General features: G+C 35.8%; 1 protein-coding gene across 1 annotated transcript in view; it reads right to left on the bottom strand.

The window, feature by feature from the left end:
• MED12L (mediator complex subunit 12L) overlaps positions 1-7,260 on the bottom strand; it is a 442,361-nt gene that overhangs the window by 197,705 nt on the left and 237,396 nt on the right. The window lies entirely within an intron of this gene.

Genomic DNA, 7,260 nt, shown 5'->3' with positions numbered 1-7,260 from the left:
TTATAGTACAAGGAGAGGGGGCCTCTTAAACACTGCAGCAAATTTGCAAAATTAATTGCACTTTTAAAAGAACTCTATAAGCACCATGGTTATAGTGTTAAGAGTGCTCTGATACCCCCCAATTGTAAGGAGTCAAATCGTCTGCACGCCACCTCCAATCCCTAAGCAGAAACTTCCATTATATTGTTGAGCACTATGCTATTTATCTGAAAACCCTCATAAATGCTTACAATATATTTTCATTTTATTTTGCATGTTTAAAATGCATTATGGTTACTGTGCATACACAAGACTACTGCATTATTACAGAGTAGTGGATACAGTCATGCACTCAGTGCATGAACCCTCTGTACTTACTGCACTGCCTGGTAGAACAAGGGACTCCCGAACCATTGCAGACACAGGAGATGCTATGGAATGTAACTCCTATCATTTTAGGCAAGATTTGAAAATGGCAATTGCTGTCCCATGCATCTTGAACAAATTGCAATTCAATTCATAGGGATAGTCCTCTAATCTCACGTACCCTTGCAGTCTCTTTAAAAAATGGCAGCTTTATAAACAGTGCAGTAATAATAATTATAAATATAGCTTCAGTCAAACAAATCTTGACATATAGAATCATTTAAATGGAAAACTTCGCACAGCGTATTTTATAATTCTCAGAAAATGTTAGGTATTATTGTAATTATAAAAGCAAAAACCGTTACCTGTGCACTATCCCAAATCCCTATTCACACTTAAATATTGTTATAGCTTAATAAATATGAAATATTAATTATTATAATTATGTTCATAGACTATTTAATTGCCAATATATTCTAATCTTACACATCTCTAGGAACCGCATGTAGTTGCGAATTTCAGAAACGACTGAAAAAACAAGGATACTTTCCATTTAGAATTAGAACATAAAGGTAGAATGGAAATAGTTTATTTGGGATATCTCTAATAAATGATGTGCGTAGCACAAGGAGAGAAATGACAAATGGGTTCTATTCTCACTGTGCTGTATAACGTTATCTACACAAGGAGTGTGGCGGGTGTCAGACTAGTACCCATATTTTAGCTCCACTAATAGCAGGGCTAATTCCATTATTAACTGTATTTTATGCATAAATTATGTACGCATAATAAATGCATACTGCAGTTATGTTGAGTCACATGGTTACATCCTGCATCATACAATACTAAGAAACATGCCGGCCCTCCTTGGTCAACTTACTGTGCAGCCGGCATGACCCTTTGCAGCTGGGTATATTGCCAATTCCAGTGCCTCTTTTGCACAACCTGCCTCAATCTCATACTTTCTAAAACTGGCAATTATGATATCGTCATGATATAAATATTTTTTTCCATTATTATTCATCAAATGTATATACTCATTTCTAAAGCGGTTTGTATAAGCATTTGCAAATCTCATCTAGATAAATAGGAGCTATATACGCACAAGGTTCAACTGAGTAAAATCATTACTTGGGCAGACATTATTGCAATATTGTAATGTGTATATTGAGAAAATCCTACCATAGAAAAACATAAACATTTACTAGAATTGTGGAAATAGAGATGGGAATTGTCTTCCCAGCCAAATATCCCTATCCTCTAGTTCACATTAGCGACCAGAACTCATGCAGTGTGTATTCCTGAGAAAACGAGCAGTTCATTTTTTAGTAATTAATGTTTATTCAATACAGTTAAACCTTTTTTTATTAATAAAAACAAACACAATGTCCAGTGAAAAGCTATTTTTACACACCATGACTCTTGTCTAACCATAAACATTCTTAGAGGTTTTCTCAGAAACATGACGATTGGAACATGCATCTGCTATTCAAAATCTCAGAATTGAGATTTTACATTGAAAAAATATATATTAATGTTTAAAAAAAATAAATACATAAAGGTGCATGGGAGACATTACATACACTTCAAACAGGACTGATAGGAAAGTACTAGAAAAATCAGATATAATATTTGTTGGAAATTCTTTGACAATGGATGTAAAGACTAGACACATAACCCCAAGTCCCCATTCCGGACCACTGTCCTTCTTTAGATTATTCAACAATTCCAGATTATGAAAAATAATCAATGACTATGTAGATGTATTCGGACCACAAAATCCAGACATTGATCACAGTAGTTTTGACGTTTCAGGTTTTACAATATTGATCCTGAATTAACACAAATTTATTCCAAAGTGAAACAATTAGAATTGTTTCACTTTGTCTTTAGGTGTTAAGGGATTACACCTTTTTTTCATACTCACTTTAATTGTCTATATTTAAGGTTGGAAGCGCCTACACAACTGTACACTTTGTGTATATTTTGTTTACAAATTTATTCCAGTCTGGATGCAACCGAACTCCTCAAATCTGAACCAAATTATAGAAATGTGTAACTGAATACCCAATTCAACAGAAATGGCTACCATCTGCCTGCAAATTCATTTCAACAAAATTTGCACTATTGAGGCCACTTTTATTAACAGATATCCTTAGAAAAAAAATCTGTGATTAGCACAAGTGCAGTAAAAATCACTAAATTGTGCTCTACTAATCTCCTGAGTACTCATACCATTTGTGTCATTTTACCCCACTCCCTCTAGCATGTAAGCTCGTTGAGCAGGGCCCTCAACCCATCTGTTCCTGTGCGTCCATTTGTCTGGTTACAAATACGTGTCTGTTAATCCACCCATTGTACAGCGCTACGGAATTTGCTGGCGCTATATAAATAATAAAATAGTAATAATAATAATGACTGATTCATTCGGTCTGGGTTCTTAAAGGAGAACACACAAGATGGTATAATTCTGTCAATGGTCCTTAAGGGGCAAAAACATTTTTTAACCTTAGCTTTTAGCCTTCTGGCTGCCAGTGGCTAAACAAAGAAGATACCTGTAGATTCACCTGGAAGAAAAAGGTCTATTTTTTTTTTTTTTTTTTATGAATTTGTCTGTTGAAGTATTTATTCAGAGTGAATCAAGTCTGAATTCATGGGCTTATTTACTGAAGTAAACATTTGAAGTGAATTTTAAATTTAAGGTCAAAGTAGTCATATTGTAAAAATTCTAAAAGTCATCTATACTTTCAGCTTCGCTACTTTTGCTTAAATTTAAAATTCACTAGATTCATATGTTACAAAAAAGTAACACTTGCCAACACAATTGCTCACCAATGTCTCATTTTAAAATATCATTATATTCTTGTTGTTTGTACATGCGAAAAGTTCCCAAAGGCTGCATGAATCTATTTCTGGGAATTTTTCGCCATATAAAGGTATTTCAGCAGTATTTCGTACATTTGCAGCACTGGTCCAAGGCCAACCACGACTACATTTCCAGCTGAATTGTCCCAAAAGCTACTCCACCAGGAATGGCTTAGCCCTTCCTGCTTCATAGTTTTTCAAATTTGGTGGTTTGTTCATGAGCGTATAATGGGCATTACAGTTGATACGATGTTTATATATTGTTATATTTTTTGATTATTCAATTTTTATGTAGGAGTTATTGAAAGTATTCTGTACAGGTACTTCTCTTAGCCTAATTCTTCCTAATATAGAATTTCTGACACATTTTTCCAATCAAGGATCACACCAAAATTATTAAACAACAAAAAATTTTAAGCGTGCACTCCATCATGCTCCACCATGCCTAATATGATTTAACGTCACCTCGAAATGAATAAAATTCCATCTACACATTAACTAGGTAAATGTCTAGCAAATTTATGGATGAAAAACTATTCAGCTATATACAGTGTGAAGCTTCCCGGGCTTCACGGCTATGTCTTTGACATACTGGCAAAACTACAATGGATGTCCATGGGTGCCGTGCATGTAGCCATTACATCTTCTGGAATGCAGATAGTTTAATTAGTAAACAGGTGACTGTGTTTGGTTCACTTCAGATGTTTGGAGAAACTAGCTTTACATAAATACATAAATACAAACAGTCCAAAATCCAAAGACAATCCTACATTTTGGGGTACTGCCCCAGGAAAAACAGGTCTCAAGGACATATTGAAAACTGTCCAGCAGTTCAAACCTGCCATGCAGACTTCAAGATGCAGGAAAGCACTAGGCAATCGGACCATGAGCACTTCACGTGGATGCCATACATGTCTAGGGAGAAGGATGTCAGGCAGGTAGATTTGTCCCTCCCTGCAGCCTGCTCTCTTGTCAACCCACCAAAGATGGGCAGCGATGATGGAAAGGTATGCAAGTATATATTATAATGCATATATACTATATACTATCATATGAAAATTTGTGTTAGTTTACCTAGGTATTTGTGCTATATTCCATGTTGCACCATGACCATTTCAGTTATTTGGTCTATGTGTGCAGTATTTCACTATGAAACACTGCACATAATGGAGACTGACCCCTTTGCTGTTGGAATTGAATCTCTGTGGTGTCATGCCTAATGAAAATTTTGTGCATATTCATACACAGAATTGCAATAATTGGCTGAGAACATTGATTCTCTCGGTCAATGAACCGCTGGCAAGATTGGCATCCAGCTCTGCAGAAGCCAAATGCACATCACAACTACCTTTAAATGAGACCCGGTGACAAGCAAAACTAGGTAAGAGGACAAACGGTTGCAAACGTAGTGGTTATGGAATAAAGCTTTAGTTATATTCACAAAACAATTATGGGGATTTAACAGCGGATTTCAAATTTTCTAAACAAAAAAAAAATAAAAAATATCAGATTCCTCAACTCAGCACTCTATATAACAGTCTGACTATTTTAATATCAATGTCCAAACCCCCCTTATAATATTTATTTAGTAGTTTTAGAATTTAGTCGGATTTACAGATAAAACCAAGCGCACACAGTTTTTCTTTTTTTTTTTTTTTATTAAATAGCAGATTTAGGGAAGTTTTCACAAAATTAATATCATGATCTCTAGGTCAAGCACCATCATTCTGCAGAAAAAAAATACTTTTTTATTTACATATGGGAAGGATAGAATAACCCCTTCAAGACCGGACTGTTTTTGCGATGTTTGTACGTTAAGGACCAGGGCTATTTTAACACTTTTGTGGTGTTTGTGTTTAGCTGTAATTTTCCGCTCTCTCATTTACTGTTCCCATACAAGTTATATATTGCTTTTTTCTTCAGGACAAAGGGGCTTTCTTTACATACCATTATTTGTATCATGTCATATAATTTACTTTAAAAAAAATAATAAAATATGGTGAAAATTTAAAAAAAAAATGTTTTTGACTTTTTCTTGAAAAATCTTTTACTTACCTACGAAAGCTAATGAAAAAAAACTGCTAAATAGATTCAAAATTTTGTCCTGAGTTTACGTGCTTTTTATAGTTATAGGGTTATAAGTACAAATAGGAAATTGCTGTTTCAAAATATATATTTTTAAAATGTATCAATAGTGACATTGTAACACTATTATCTGTCATAAATATCTGAATCACATGTACATATTTTTTTTTTAATTATTTATCTTTGTTGTGCATTGCATTACAGAGATGTATAATTGACATTTTTAGCAAAATAAACAGTGTGATATTGTACGTGTTACACATATACAGTGATCGTGATTATGCACATTTTTGTCCCATCTGTTCCCTTTTAAGGGTTAATAAGTATAGGGGTGTATATAAAAAATACCCCTTTCTGTCTCATTAGAGATATCTTTGCCAGAAGCTCAAGGAAGCAGGCTGAAGGGTCAGTGTTAGGACCCGCTTAGGGGGGGTCTGCCTTGACGTTGGCAGGCGGGCATTCCCTCCAATGGCCATTGGAGCAACTAAATGACCTCCATTTGTCTAAATATACATAGGGATTAAGGAGAAAGCGCAAGTAACATTTTCTTTTCTTTGGTTTTTACTATATATTGGGGCTGATGTGTGTTGTAGTCCTTGCTGCTTAAGCGCAGGACTTCTCTTTTTGTATTTGTATTTACTTTGCATCACACAGCCTGGTTACAATGCTGCTACCCATCCCATGTGTTCCCTATTAAGGGTTAATAAGTATAGGGGTGTATATAAAAAATACCCCTTTCTGTCTCATTAGAGATATCTTTGCCAGAAGCTCAAGGAAGCAGGCTGAAGGGTCAGTGTTAGGACCCGCTTAGGGGTGTCTGCCTTGACGTTGGCAGGCGGGCATTCCCTCCAATGGCCATTGGAGCAACTAAATGACCTCCATTTGTCTAAATATACATAGGGATTAAGGAGAAAGCGCAAGTGACATTTTCTTTTCTTTGGTTTTTACTATATATTGGGGCTGATGTGTGTTGTAGTCCTTGCTGCTTAAGCGCAGGACTTCTCTTTTTGTATTTGTATTTACTTTGCATCACACAGCCTGGTTACAATGCTGCTACCCATCCCATGTGTTCCCTATTAAGGGTTAATAAGTATAGGGGTGTATATAAAAAAATACCCCTTTCTGTCTCATTAGAGATATCTTTGCCAGAAGCTCAAGGAAGCAGGCTGAAGGGTCAGTGTTAGGACCCGCTTAGGGGGGGTCTGCCTTGACGTTGGCAGGCGGGCATTCCCTCCAATGGCCATTGGAGCAACTAAATGACCTCCATTTGTCTAAATATACATAGGGATTAAGGAGAAAGCGCAAGTAACATTTTCTTTTCTTTACATTTTTGTTTATGTTTATCATGGGTGGATCCCTAGTGGGCTACTAGCGAGTATGGTACATGGTACACAGGTGTTGTCTGTTTAAGCCCCGGGAGGGTGGTGCATTTTTTTTAAAGTAGACAACCCAGGGTATTCAATATGGGGTATGTCCAGTCTTTTTAAGCAGCCACTTAGTCACAAACACTGGCCATAGTTAGCGTTCATATTTGTTTGTGTGTGAAAAAAGTAAAAAACTAAATTAAACGCTAATTTTGGCCAGTGTTTGTGTCTAAGTGGCTATTAAAAAACTGGACATACCCCATTTTCAATACCTTGGGTTGTCTTCTTTTGCAAATGGTATGCCATCATGGGGGTAATTCTCATTCCTGGGCTACCATACGCTCTCAAAGGCAACGTAACCAACCTGGCAATTTTCAATGTAAAAATAATTGACCCTTCAAAAACGCTATAAAACCTGTACATAGGGGGTACTGTTCTACCCGGGAGACTTTGCTGAACACAAATATTCGGCTTTCAAAACAGTAAAACGTATCACAACAATTATATCATCAGTAAAAGTGCTGTTTGTGTGTGAAAAATGCAAATTAAGTCATTTTTACTGACAATATCATCACTGTGATATGTTTTACTGTTTTGAATC

This window comes from Pelobates fuscus, chromosome 2 (genome assembly GCF_036172605.1).
Source record: "Pelobates fuscus isolate aPelFus1 chromosome 2, aPelFus1.pri, whole genome shotgun sequence".
Classification (NCBI taxonomy): Eukaryota; Metazoa; Chordata; class Amphibia; order Anura; family Pelobatidae; genus Pelobates; species Pelobates fuscus.
The sequence above is the reverse complement of the archived record's forward strand: the minus strand, read 5'-3'. Positions and strand labels throughout refer to the sequence as shown.